The sequence below is a fragment of the Schistocerca serialis genome, chromosome 2, assembly GCF_023864345.2.
Source record: "Schistocerca serialis cubense isolate TAMUIC-IGC-003099 chromosome 2, iqSchSeri2.2, whole genome shotgun sequence".
Lineage (NCBI taxonomy): Eukaryota > Metazoa > Arthropoda > Insecta > Orthoptera > Acrididae > Schistocerca > Schistocerca serialis.
This window is the reverse complement of record NC_064639.1, coordinates 434418766-434434080: the sequence shown is the minus strand read 5'-3', so window position 1 is coordinate 434434080 and position 15315 is coordinate 434418766. Positions and strand designations below refer to the sequence as shown.

The 15315-nt window shown below is 43.3% G+C and overlaps 1 protein-coding gene across 1 annotated transcript in view; it reads left to right on the top strand.

Moving 5' to 3' along the window:
* Positions 1-3466: 3466 nt before the first annotated feature.
* The window catches only part of LOC126456039 (espin-like), a 448202-nt gene continuing 436353 nt past the window's right edge, over positions 3467-15315 (top strand). The window contains exon 1 of the mRNA XM_050091795.1: positions 3467-3501. The gene's annotated coding sequence lies outside the window, so the exon portion shown is untranslated. The remainder of the gene's footprint in view (positions 3502-15315) is intronic.

Here is a 15315-nt window from a genome sequence, read left to right as displayed (position 1 = left end):
AAGACAAAGTATTGGTCGTCGGGCAAAGAGACCACCCCCACGCAGCCGCCGTGCCACTGTTGAGCGTGAGGTTTCGGCTTTGCAATCCCGTTAAATGTGGGTGCAATTGCACCCGCTGTTTGCCATGGCTTCCTTCTTGACCGGTGTTGAGTGTTGTGGCAATCTGCTGCCGTACTGATCGTGGGCGGCCACCTCCGCCCTTTCGGGCAGCAGTGCCGGTGTATCGGAACGTTCCCCATGCAGGTGAAACATTGCTGTGAGCGATACCATACTCCTGGGCTACACTTGTCACACTTCACTTCGTACAGGTGGCGAATACTGTCCTGGGATGCGTTATGCCATGCCTGCTCGCGCTATTCACGTAGAGTTGTTGGTTGACGAGTCGCACGAGTAACTTCTGGTCCCATCGTACCCTCCCCCACATGTGCCTTATTGGAGATAGTGCTGGCCAAGGAAGTTGCTGCGCGTCTAGCAGAGCACGTTGAATTTCATGGACGTTGTGGCGGCGAGCATTGTCCTTTTGCAACAACACACCACCTTCATGTTGCGAGAAGGCGAACAGAATGGGTAGAACAACACTCTGGACATACCGAGCCTTGCTTAGTGTCCCCTTCAGCAAAGCTGAACGAGGGTTGTAGCTTATGGCACCCCAGACGACTAGGCCTGGGGTGGGACCAGCGTCAGACAGCACTCACCAGATATGCGTCGTACGCGCAAACGACCACCACTTGCGTACAGGCAGAATCTGCTTCCATCGCTGAAGACCACGGCCTCCATCCAATCTTCCAAGTGAGTGGAAGACGGGCAAGAGGTGTGCATGCCTGCAGTCTCACTGCTAACAACTGGTTCGCTACAGTTCATACTGACACGTCTGGGCTCACAAGCTCTCCTATCTGTGCTGTGTGCTGTGGTAACCGCTGCTCTTACAATACGACGATCCTGGCGGGCGGCTGTGCTGCGTGGATTTCCAGAACCTCCTCTAGGGATTTGAGAACGTTCACGTTATAACTGATACCAGCATCGTAGCACAACTGACCCAGCACGTCCAACTTGTGTGGCAGTTCTCCGACAGGACAATCCCGCCACTCACAAGGCCACAATATGACCCCTTTCAAGTTCTCTCTGTTGGCTGCAGGAAGCACGAGTGAGTCTTCGTGGCACGGTTGCCTGCTTCCTTCACACGTTTCAACCTTACTGAGCCTTCTGGCAGCGAGCATTCTCTTAAAGCGTAGACATAAACGACGCTCTGGTAAATACGGTACTACGTTATCTATTGGCGGATCACCTTGAAACCATTATCAGTAATCTGCTATCCCCCAGGTGTCATATGCCGTTATCGAATCAAAATCGACTTCGTCTTTCTACAGGGTGTTACAAAAAGGTACGGCCAAACTTTCAGGAAACATTCCTCACACACAAATAAAGAAAAGATGTTATGTGGACATGTTCCGGAAACGCTTAATTACCATGTTAGAGCTCATTTTAGTTTCGTCAGTATGTACTGTACTTCCTCGATTCACCGCCAGTTGGCCCAATTGAAGGAAGGTAATGTTGACTTCGATGCTTGTGTTGACATGCGACTCATTGCTCTACAGTACTAGCATCAAGCACATCAGTACGTAGCATCAACAGGTTAGTGTTCATAAGGGGCAATAGTCGTGGCGCAGTACGTTTGTATCGAGACAGATTTACAGAACGAAGGTGTCCCGACAGGAAGACGTTCGAAGCAATTGATCGGCGTCTTAGGGAGCACGGAACATTCCAGCCTATGACTCGCGACTGGGGAAGACCTAGAACGACGAGGACACCTGCAATGGACGAGGCAATTCTTCGTCCAGATGACGATAACCCTAATGTCAGCGTCAGAGAAGTTGCTGCTGTACAAGGTAGCGTTGACCAAGTCACTGTATGGAAGGAGAGTGCTACGGGAGAACCAGTTGTTTCCGTACCATGTACAGCGTGTGCAGGCACTATCAGCAGCTGATTGGTCTCCACGGGTACACTTCTGCGAATGGGTCATCCAACAATGTGTCAATCTTCATTTCAGTGCAAATGTTCTCTTTACGGATGAGGCTTCATTCCAACGTGATCAAGTTGTAAATTTTCACGTTCAACATATGTGGGCTGATGAGAATTCGCACGCAATTATGCAATCACGTCATCAACACAGATTTTCTATGAACGTTTGGGCAGGCATTGTTGGTGATGTCTTGATTGGGCCCCATGTTCTTCCACCTACGCTCAATGGAGCGCGTTATCAGGATTTCATACGGGATACCCTGCCTGTGCTGCTAGAACATGTGCCTTTACAAGTACGACACAACATGTGGTTCATGCTCGATGGAGCTCCTGCACATTTCAGTCGAAGGTTTCGTACGCTTCTCAACAACAGATTCGGTGACCGATGGATTGGTAGAGGCGGACCAATTCCATGGCCTCCACGCTCTCCTGATCTCAACCCTCTTGACTTATGGAGGCATTTGAATGCTCTTGTGTACGCAACCCCGATACCAAATCTAGAGACTCTTCGTGCTCGTATTGTGGACGGCTGTGATACAATACGCCATTCTCCAGGGCTGCATCAGCGCGTCAAGGATTCCATGCGACGGAGGGTGGATGCATGGATCCTCGTTAACGGAGGACATTTTGAACATTTCCTGTAACAAAGTTTTTGAAGTTACACTGGTACGTTCTGTTGCTGTGTGTTTCCATTCCATGATTAATGTGATTTGAAGAGAAGTAATAAAATGAGCTCTAACATGGAAAGTAAGCGTTTCCGGACACATGTCCACATAACATATTTTCTTTCTTTGTGTGTGAGGAATGTTTCCTGAAAGTTGGGCCGTACCTTTTTGTAACACCCTGTATATGTGCTAATTTTTTTCCGGCAGAGTAGTTCGGAATGTCACGCTGTTCTAAGAGGACGCCACCTTCAATCCAACTTCAGAGTTGCTTCCCGGTTTCTCAAATGGAAAGCCATCATGTGCTTAGATGAAGTTTGTTCAAGCTGTCTTTTACACTGTAGTATTAGCGAAGTCGTTTGCCAATGATTCATACTGGCGACAGGAGGTATGGCTCATTTTCGGACGGTTCGCACCGCCCGTTCCGGAGTATCGTTATGAGGCCAGCGGCGGTAACCCCAGAGGCGGCGGCAAATTAAAGGCCAATTAGGGCCGACCAGCGCCGCCCAGCCAGAGACCAGCGTCGCCGTTTCCGGGTCGCTCCGCTCGGCAGCGCGGCACGCCGGGTTCGGCGGTCTGCCGCCGGGCGGCGCGGCGGTCGCGCGTTCGCCGCGCGCAGCTGCTCCCGTTCAAAACACGCGGCGCGGCCGGCCGCAGACGCCCACCTCCGACTCTTCCCTCACGTGCGTAGACAGCCGCCCGCGTGATACGAGCTTCTGCCGCGACCGTCGCTCAGTGCAAGTGTGCATCAGTGTCATCGTCGCTCACCACTTTCATGCCGGCTAATTTACTGCGCGCATTCTGATTGGAGTCTCTCTTGGTGAGTCGATTGGAAGATTTTGTACGACGAAGCTAAAGAACACGTAAAATATTTTTTTTTCTTTGGTTCATCTTTACTAGAAGCCTATTAAGCATTTTTTTCCTCCTTACTCTTCTTCTTAATCTTAATAAAATATACAGTTACCTTTATAGTTAATTTTTTAGGGTTTGGTACCTAAATCGGTAAAAACGGGTCTCGTATACGATCACTTTGTTGTTCGTCTGTCTGTCTGTCTGACTTAAAAATCCTTTTTCTTAGTAAAGGGTAGGCATATTAAGTTCAAATTTAGTCTGCGAATGTTTATTACACCTACATCTTCAAACGCCATGTCTACGTGCAGTAGATGTCCTGGATAGTTGATTATGGATCAATTCCGAAACGGGTCATATGTGCAATAACGTCATTCCTTTTGTGATGTTCGGCTATTACCATTGCGACGCAATCAGCTGAATGGAGAACTACTTATTATAATAATGGTCTCCTGCTTCCTGCATGACTCTACATCACATTCATGCTATTGGTATTAAAACCTTCTCGAAAGTCTTGGTATCTCTGGGGCTAATATCTAGCCAGCACCATGTCAAAAACAGGCAAAAATCGTCGAAAATCTCTACTCCCGGAATGGATAAACTGTCTGTGCAGTTAAGTTTGAATTGAACCTTCAGTGTACGCACCTGGACAATTTTTTTCATTTACAGTAGGTCCCTGTTTCCCAGAGTAGTAGTGCATTGTTTGATCGTGTCGCTCTTTCGTCTCTTGCGCCTAAAAAAGTGACACTTTTGCGAGCTAAAATTTGTAGTGGAACTTATTTTTTCTCACTGTTCTTGGTGAAGATATGCGATCTTCCGTGTCATCCTTACTATTTCTAGTTCTGGTAAAGTGATGACTTTCTCTTTATCTCCAACGCATCAGAAGTTGGTTAGTCGGTAAAAGAGCAATCACTGCTTTCGACATAATTGTGGAGCTGCTGACTGGGTCGTTTACTATCAGCTTCACTCCAAAATTTGTAACGTCAAACCTTTCGTGTCTCCTTCCATGTGTGCGATGTTTCTGCACGTCCTTGTTTTCTATGATCATCAGAACCTCTGTGATTCACTAATGTGGTATGTCTTCGTGACGTCATGTTTTTGGGAGACCTGATTTAGGTCTCTTGCTCATTACGTGTCGACAGCATTGCTTCACTTTATTTTTATGCAACTAATATTTTCTTGTTGCTTGAGAAAGCTTGACGCCTCATCAGTGACAAAGTGATAAGAGCTAGAATGTTTGTTGAAGAATTTAACTGTCCGATGAATACGAAAGGCTCTCTTGTGAATTGAAAGTGCATCTCCGTGATGGAAACTTTTTTATAATCCTCTTTCTCTTTCGAACGAAAATACCGTCATCTGCTCCACTGTCATTCGCTTGATAATTAGCAGCTACAAAAAAATTTCTTTTAACTTACCAAATGCGATGCATTTAGCGCTGTGATTTCTGATCTTCAGGCACTGCATGTAGTTGCGAAATAAAATACTTTAAACCTAAGCAGTGTAACACCGATTATAAAGTCTGTTAATGATTACAGTTAAGTTTGACGCAAACATCACATATATTTCTGTCCAGTTGATTGGGAATTCTCGCTATTTTTTATCTGGACGCTTACCTTTCATCCAGTGCACCCATGAGAAAAGTGGCTTCGTAAGTTTAATAGCACCATCCTCAACGTATATGTTATTCGTCACCAACTGACTGTTTTGGTTAGTGTTGGAACATGTAATAGGAGTAGAATCACGAATTCAGCAACGATACCTGATGCTTTGGAAGAATGATCAGTAGCCAAATAAATATTGGCGAGTGATAGCATTTTTTCTGCAGGTAACAACGGAAAACACACACTGAGGTGTTGTGCATAGCTTAATTTATTACGGATTGAGACGATTGTAACGCCCCCGTTTCATTTGGATTGTTAAAATTTTAGAATAACTTAGCAGCATAACTCTCGATTTTTGTAGCCGTCACCTAATGGTTAAAAAGACCACTTTTCTGACAAGGGAGATGTTAAAAAGGAACGTTGACTGTGTGATAATATTGCCTCTAAATTATAGGTTTTGTGAAAATCAGGACCGTGGTTAGTTGACATATGTAGAGCAATGTATTCTTTTTAAAACACAATGCGAGACCGTCAGTACCTTCAACATACAGTTTACTCACGTCTAATCTCAACACAGGCCAAGACATCGAAATATTGTGAGAGGCTATTCTGACGATCCACACACGTAGTACACATTGTAATCCGTTGGACGATGCTAAAGCTGGGAGTGGCACTTTGTATTGTGACGTCCACTTTTAACAAAACGAATAATTTTCCTCAATAAACAGTGTAATTATACCTACTTACTGAGGGTCCACCCGCGACGTGAGCGACATACACAGCCGCTGCTTCGTCCATCCACGCTTCTTCCACTAAGCAATCGCGACTCGCTACTCACTGACCAACAACAGTGTCACCGACCCAGCACTCTCGCCGATCAAAATTCAAATGGCTCTGAGCACTATGGGACTTTACTTCTGAGGTCATCAGTCCCCTAGAACGTAGAACTACTTAAACCTAACTAACCTAAGGACATCACACACATCCATGCCCGAGGCAGGATTCGAACCTGCGACCGCAGCGGTCTCGCGGTTCCAGACTGTAGCGTCTAGAACCGCTCGGCCACATCGGCCGGCTCTCGGCGATCGATTATCGATCGTTGTACCAACACATGGCTCGTGTGGGTGCATAATGAATAGCTCTGAGAGATCACGAATCCCTTACAAGATGAGCACTCAAAATTCGAAAATACGTTGTATCTAATAAATCGAAGAAGATAGATTTTGTGGCTAGTACTTGTCAAATCAGTGATAGTGTATTGAGAACCTTTACGATCCCTGCAACGGTCGGATAAAACAACCTCTTATGATGTAATAGTACTTTTACTTTTTGTGAAACGTTTAATAAAACTCTGTTCGTACACAGAACATTGTAAGTTGGTTTAATTCTAAATGCTTCTTTTGACATTGAAAAACTGAATGTATTGTTTATCCCTGTAACTGGAATCTGAATGCCTGGCTAATTTTTCTGAGCCATTAGGTTCAATTTTTTTTCAGGTAAAGTGTTACATCGGAACAAGCACATAAATATTTGTTTCGTAAACAAAAACCGACTTTTCTTACTGCAACATATTTTACTTCTCCCAGACACGTTTCGACTTTTACTTTAAGGCATCTTCAGTGGGATATAGAATGATACAGTTTTGTTTGGTATGTGATATTTTTATATTATAAAACAGTTCGCGTCTCGTTTTTTACGTAAATAAGTGATTACTTACAGTTCTTCGCGTTTTTGGTTGGAATCTGCGTTTCCTCTCATCTGGCCACATGCTGGAGGTCGCTCTATAACTTCCTTACGAAGCAGAAGCACGTTTTCATGTTTCGAACTTACGTTTCATAAGGAAGTTATAGTGCGACCTCCAGCATGTGACAAGATGAGAGGAAACACAAATGCCAACCAAAAATGCGAAGAACTGTAAGTAATCACTTATTTACGTAATAAACGAGAAGTTAACTGTTTTATAATCTAAATATATTACATATCAAAGCAAAATTGTATCATTCTAGAGCCTACTGAAGACGCCTTAAAGTAAAAGGCGAATCGTGTCTGGGAGAAATAAAGTACCCTGCAGCGAGAGAAGGCGGTTTTTATTTACAGAACAAATGTTCGTGTGGTTGCTGCTAATGATGGCCATGCAAACAAACTTGTTTAGCACATAAATATTTGGCTTGCACATGGTATTGCAAATTGCAATTTTACGGCTCATTGTACTTCACGGTTTGTATTTTTCAAGAAATATCTAGAGCCGCTAGCACTCGGTTCTGTTTCTCTACTTAATAAAGGATAGTGTGTATAGTCTCCAGAGACGGAACATTCTCGAGCAGCGGTGGAGCAGTGACTCGGCCGTGATCTTGTTCGATTAACTGCAAGAACCGTTATGTAATCTACCTGATAAAGGTATCCGGGCAACACTATGTAATGCGAAATTGACTACTAGTTGTCAAAAAAGGCAGACCCGTCAGTTTAAAAGGAGGAGGGGAGTATTGAGTTGTCAGTAGAAAAGCGTTAATAGCAGAATGGGTGGGTATGGAGAATAAATCACTCGTGAATTCCGGAGTGCTGCTGGTAGTCCAGCTAACTCGGTCACTGCGCACGGAGTTAAAAGAAGAGGCTGCAACAGCCGAGCAGCTCCTCACGAGCCACACACTTCTGCAGTCAGTGCTAAGCACACGTGAGAGGTGTAATGAAAGGCGGCGTTGGGCAGTGGATGACTGGAGTGACCAGTCACGTTGTACCCTATGAAAATCACATGCGAGGACCGGGTTTGGAGAATGTCTGGAGAACGTTACCTATGACTGTGTGTAGTGCCAACTGTGATATGCAGAGTGTTATGGTGTGGTCCCGTTGTTGCGCTCAAGAAAACGTTAAATCCGGAAGGACACGAGCACATTTTACAGCGTTGAGTATTGCGTAGAATATAGGAAGAGCTCGGAAAACACGATTGTTTGGATCAGTATAACAATGCACCTTGTCATATAGCAGCATCTGTAAGGCAATGGTTTGTGAATAATAATATACTTAAAATGGACTTCCTTGCACAGAGTCCCAACCTGAACGCAATGAAACACGTTTAGACTCCAGATCCTGGCGTCAAACATCTTCGTGGTTTCGGCTCTTGAGAAATAATGGCCTGCGTTTTCTCCACAGACAATCAGGCAGCTCACTGAAAGTTTCCCTAGCAGAGTACAAGCTTCCGTAAAGGCGAAAGGTGGAACATACTCCATATTAATGTGCACTAAAAGCTGTCCGGACACTTTCGGTAAGATAGTGTGAATGGTCAGCATGTTTCATAGACTGACGGTATATCTGACGCTGTTGGTGGTGATCTCCTCTTCGGATGGGCAGATTAAGCTCGTTTCACCCCTCCACGCACACCTCGTACCCTTATTCTATTTGAGAGGAGTGGGCTCCGAGCTGATTTCTGGGTTCAGGCTCACTCTTCCTTTTGTCTTCGACAAAACAAACACGATACTATACCGTTTATACACTTCTGTCACCTGCTGTTATGTGTAAGATACAAGACTCGAGCTTCGCAAAGGAAAGGTAGTAATTTGTATTTAGGCAGTTGATCATAACTATAGTCTGCCTCAGGATTTTATTTTATAACAACTGATGAGATCTGTGTTCTGAAAGTATAATTTCAATCATTAAGCAGCTCCCCCCTTTCTCCACCCAATCGTCGGTTCTGTAGTAAATGTCCCGCATTCTAGACATTTCATTTGTTGACAACATCTGTTCATTTATTCAGTGGAGTCTGTGGAGGGTAATACTGGTGGATAATGTGAAATTTTTTGTCTTGAGACGCGTCTGTAGTGGGCCTATCGCTGCGGTTTCATGGTATCTATAAGTGGACGTCAATAGACGGAAAAAGTGAGTAAACTGTTTATTATTTCAAAAGTAATCACCTAAACTGTTAATTATTTTATCCCACTGTGAGACAAGACGGTCAATGCTTCTTGGAAAATTAATGCAGTTGCCTACGGAACCATGATTGCACCCAGGCGTGCATCTCCTCGTCCGAAGCAAGTCGAAGGCCACGAATTCCTTTCTTCGCGGCTCCAAAAATGTGTAAATTACATGGAGAGAGATCGTGACTGTATGGAATATTGCTCACGAGTGGGCAAGATTGTTTCAAATACGCTGCAGAAGTTTCGCTGTGACGCCCTTATATATCCTCCATACTGTACTGATTTCTTCACGTGCGATTTCCGTATTTTTGGAACTCTGAAGGTATTTGTGGCTGTCAATTTGCTTTGGACAAAGAGGTACACACCTGGTTACGATGATAATTCCTTACGGAACCACCAACATTTTTCCATGAAGGCACTGACCGAATTGTCTCACAATGAAATAAATGCGTTAAGAGTTATGGCGATTAATTTTGAAGTAATAAACATTTTGCTCACTTTTTTCATCCGTCTCTGTTTCATTTCACTGCCCCCATACTTACTAGCACATGGTCCGCTCCGCCTTGCAAAGTGAAATAACGTTTTCCGAAGTAAAGAAGCATATTAAACATTTTCAATGCGCTATTTGTTGTTCTCGTACAATATCGAAATATTTGCAGGAACTGATACGTAGAATGTTACCAAAATGCATAAAACGCTTATTAGACCGTAGCGCAACTCAGCAGTTAGGTGAATATCAATTTCCCTTCAGCCGTATTTAATTTTTTCGCCAAACGTGATAAACTTCTACACAGAGATTATTTCTCTTTCTCTTCGTGAACAGCATCACTTACTACCGTTTCCTATGTCTATTTCTGTATGTCCCGCCTGTCTACTCACTTTCCTTACGTAACTTCTTCAATCAGCCTTGATATCTTATGAAAGGTTCAATCGTAAGTATCAGCAAATATAATTAGTAACTGAGAATTAAATTTTATCACTTGACGCTTTGGCACTTTAACTGCTGTGCCTCTGGGAAGTGGGATACAGACTGCAGAGGGCCCATGAAATTCAATTCGTCATTTACTCTATGTCAGTGCTGCCTCGAAGTACTACTCGTATAGCCACAAGGTAGGGATGATTCCACTCAAATTTCCCTCGGTTTTGGTCTAGCATAAATGGACTCCACGACCTGCCGAATACATTTACAGAACGAAAGAAAACAGCCTGTTGATGAGATCAGAGTAGGTTAGGAGACATAGAATTGTGTAAATTTTTCCAAATGACGATAGATCGGAAATGCGCCAGTATGGACTTACGTCAACAAAAGAACATCCCATCAACGACGAGTGCGCAATAGTGAATGCATTTAAATTAATTTATGCTATGCTAAAAAGAGCGATTACTAATTAAATTATCTCAATCGTCAAAGTTAATCAAGCTTTAAATTCCTATCCTTGGCTGGTAGCATTTTCTGTGACGATTACGGGGTAAAGCTTGACTATAAAATTAAATCCCCCAGAAGTACCGTAATGCCATTACTTTGGGAACATCATCGGTGGAGAAAACAACACTGCCAGACGCACCAAACACAACCGCTTACCAGACAAACTTCTACGCTCTCGTCAATGATTTCGTTTTATAGCCGTGACTCCACAACGGTGCATTTCTGAACCTATGGCTATTTCGAAAATGTTGCTCAAATCCACGGCTGCTGCCCTTCTCTGGCCTCATTATTAGCTTGTTTTCCTCCGCCCTGTACAGGGGAAGGCTCAAATGGCTCTGAGCACTATGGGACTCAACTGCTGAAGTCATTAGTCCCCTTGAACTTAGAACTAGTTAAACCTAACTAACCTAAGGACATCACAAACATCCATGCCCGAGGCAGGATTCGAACCTGCGACCGTAGCGGTCTTGCAGTTCCAGACTGCAGCGCCTTTAACCGCACGGCCACTTCGTCCGGCTGTACAGGGGAAGAATTGTTCAGGCGAGTATGTCATCCTATGACTAAACTATAGACGTTTTCAAAATGTTTCTGCCGTATTCCGCGAAACCCTGCACTTATCGTTACTGAAGAGCAATTGCTGCGCACAGCTCTCGCCGTTTATGCTGCGTGGATGCTGGTGTTGCTCGGATTGTTTTAGGAGAGGAGGCTTCAAATGAGTTCACTGCGAAGATAAAAACGTTATCTGAGTTTGTTCTCAGATAACCTCGTATTACGTCTAATCAAAGACACAAGGTAACACCGTGAGGTGAGTCAGCGTTGTATATGACGCCGCCTGGTTCCGGGAAAAAATAGGGACTCATAGAGCGTGTAGCTTGCAGCGCAACCCGTCCGCGATGACATGTGCGCTGCTCAACAGGAAAGTGGAATTCTGCTACAGTTTGCACACATACGTGTTACTGCATAAATGTTATCATATTTTGCAGCGATTAATAGGTTTAAATAACTCTTTTGGGATTTTAACCTAAGTTTATGAACAATATAATATAAAAACCACTTTGAAAACCCTACCTGTAGGTCGTTCATCGTAAGAGCAAGTCTGACGTAAACAAACACAAGCGCGACGATTGGACAGCAGCCGCAACTCTCTTAGACTGGTGTTGTTCCGGTGTTCGAAGTTGGACCAACTTATGTATTAAATACCTTACTACTGTGTTATTGTAAATGAAATTTTAGGACATTCTGATATGTTAACAGCCATCAACGTTTTTCTTAATCATACTTTAACTAAGTAATCTTTATTTCAAAATCGTGTACGGTCACTGTCTCCGTAAACGCTACCCGTGCTCTGATTGCCTCGCTGTTAAGACGTACTGTGAAAATTGATGACACTACTTCCTGCTTCGTAGTGTAACATGCGCGCGGAACACCGTTAATGGCGAGAAACAAGTTATTCTTAACGTTTTCCACAATCTTACAGTGAAAAATCTGCCCTGGCGTTTTTCGGGAAACACTGTCTATCAATTAAAACAAAATTAAAACATTACAAGACGGTGGTTCAACCAGAGGTTACATACGGAAGTGAAACTCTTTTTAAAGTCACCCAGAAAAACAGAATTGACAAAATTTTAAAAGTAGAGAGAAGAATTGCTAGAACATGCACAAATAAGAAATATCAAAAAGCTGGGCAATGGCGGATAGTTCCAAATGAAGTGGTATACAGAGAACTGGAGCCCATCACCGATACTATACGAAAGAAAAGGATCTCTTTTTGTGGTCACATTCTGAGGACACCAGAAACGAGATTATCAAGGAAAATTATTGAGAAACTCTGGAATTTGAAACAACAAGGAGGATGGCTTAAGGAAATAAGAGAGGATATGGAAGAACTGGAAATACCTCTGGATGATTTGCAGAACAAAACGCCAAATTTAAAGAAGTTGAGGGACACAGAAATAAGATTTAAACCAAAAATTGACAAACGACATACAATGAAAAGGGTATTTACAGATGAGGAACGACGAAAAGCATCGGAACGAATGAAGAGATACTGGGCCACTCGGAAGGGGAAAATACCAAAGAAGAGGACCAGAAATGATTGACTGAAGTGGTCCAATGAGGCCGTAAAAGCAGCAGAAGAAACAGAAGTTCATATTCAAATTATTTGCGTGGCGTAATCAGTAGAATTGTAGAATGATGATCATGTTTAAGATCGGGTAATAGTTCGCTTTCCGTTGTGGTCTATTAGTTTTTTCGGTTTGAATACTTAAATCATTTAAATATGACATTCATCAAGTACATGTTAATTAACTCATACTTAACCATAATTTTTCGAGAAAAATGCACTTCTTCTAGTTTCTAATTATATATCGCACTCAAAATTCTGGTTTTCATTGCAGATATGAATTCTTAAATATCGATATTTTATAAAAGTTTGATAAACATTGCTAAAGTTAAGAAAGCATTACATAATCAAATTTTTTTGGAGAAAAATAAAAATCAAATACTGTTTACTTGAATATGTCCGTTGTTTTGTAGGACAGATACGGTCTCACACGAGCCAGAGTGATAAGCGTCGTATAAATACGGAAAACAATTATTTTCACGGCGCCGAGCACTCTGTACAAATGCTGCATTTTTAGTTAGTCACCTTACAACTGCTATCTGAGCGAAACAGAACTGGTCTAGAACCATGTTAAGAGATTTGTTGTGAGAATAGTACATTTAAGCTACCAAACGTACTGGAATTAATGCACGAAGCTTTGTGACACGTCACTGCCGAACGATGACGAAATGCAGAACAGCACGTCATAAAAGAGGAGGAGGGTATGTGGATTTGCTTGGTAGCCTGAGATTCTGTCGTTGATCTTTCCGTTGTCAACGTAGCAGTACTGTAATGTATTCCTCGGATTCCGATATGGAAGGAGTTCAGAAATTACCAGACGGCTGACTAATACCTTCAGAGACTTCAATATTTAACTACACGGGTAATCAGCAGTGCGATTTTACGCCAAGCATAGATCATGCAGAAAAATTACCCTTGTTAAAGCCAAACATTTTCATCATTTTTGTTTTTAATTACAATTCCATGTTAGCTAAGACAGAGGGCTTATTATGTTCTCCGTTAGGTCATCTAAGGAGGGTATCGCCTGAGTTTTGCCACATATAATTTCCTTCTGTTTAAAAATTAAATGACATTCAAAGCTATATTTTCCTCTGCTCGTCTCTTCTTACGTCTTTACTGCAACTGTTCACATCACTGCAGGTTAGTTGGATCACTTTCCTGGCCAGTCCTTTCCAAGTTAAATGCGCAGGCAAATCTGTTGCCCCATATCATTGCTGAGTCGATGTTATAGTAACGCTCAGTGTAAAGTGTACCATTATCGCACTTGACTGTACTCGAGACAGCTTGGCTTCCGCTCCACGTGAAACGAAATACAAATAGGTTCCAGCAAACGCGGAAGAATACATAGTGTAACGTTTACGTGAGGTTTATTCTTATGATGAAAGGAGGATAGTTGTCAGCTCATCTGACTGCCACACCGGAATCCGGGTTCAATACCTGGTACAGCCGTGGATCTTTGCTCGGTGGGAGGACTGGAACGGGTTGCTGTCAGCCTCCGATGTCATTTGAGGAGGTACTTGAATGAGGAGCAGCGGCTCCAGGGTCTGGAAACTGTCGAAGACTTGTAGAGCGGGATGCTGCCTCCAGTCTGCTCCACACCGCTTCAAAATGACACGCGAATGGTGCGCGCAAACAAATTGTTGGTAAGCCTCCGCGTGAACTCAATTATCGCTAATTTTACCTTCATGCTCTTTCCGCGACATGTACGTAGGAGGAAGCAATGTACTGGTTGATTCTTCTAGGAACGTACGCTTTCGGAACTTCAACAGTAAACCACGTTGTGATGCAGAACGCTTTTTATACGTCTGCTACTGGAGTTAGCTAAACATCTCCTTGACGCTTTCGCGCTTTTTAAATAAACCTGTAACGAAACGTGCTGCTCTTCTTTGGATATATTTTCCCTGTCAATCCTCTCTGGTACGGACCCCTGACTGATCAGCAATGCTGAAGTATTGGTCTAAAGATGGTTTTGTAGGCTACCACCTTTATGGGTGGACTACATTTCCTGAGGATTTTTCCAACGAATCTCAGTCTGGCATCTGCTTTACCTGCAATTAGTTCTATGCGGTCGTTCCGCTTCAAATTGCTCCATATGCTTACTCCCAGGTATTTTATGAATGTGACTGCTTCCAGTGATTGTTCTGCAGTGAGAGAATCATACAATAATGGGTCTTTCTAACTGTTTATGGACAAAACGTTAAATTTGTTTACGCTCACTATCAAATGCCATTCCCTCCACCACATGACGATCCTCTGAATGTATTCCTGAATTTCCTACAATTTTCTAGCGTTGCGACTTTTGCATACTACAGCATCGCAAGCGAAAAGCTTCATGGAACTTTCGATGCTATCCACTGTGTCATTTACATATAGGGTGGTCAGAAACAGCCCGAAAAGCTTGTAAGGATGTTGAAGGGTCAGATATACTGACAAATAATAGTTAACAAAAAAATTCGATACGTTGCACCATTTCCGAGTTCATTAGCATTGAATTTAGCCAATCAAGTATTTGCGAGGGCAAATTCAAGCGGCCCGCCGGATATAGTTAATGTCAGTTGCTCTCATACCGTAGGTGATAGAGCACGGGACTGCTCAGCCTCTGGATCGGGTTCGTTCCTTACTACTGTCCCAGGTCCAATTCTTGTATCGCTCTCATGTTCGGTTTTAGGAAACCGACGAAGAACACCTTCGGCAACACCGTCTCTGGCAGGCCGCTTGAATTTGAGCG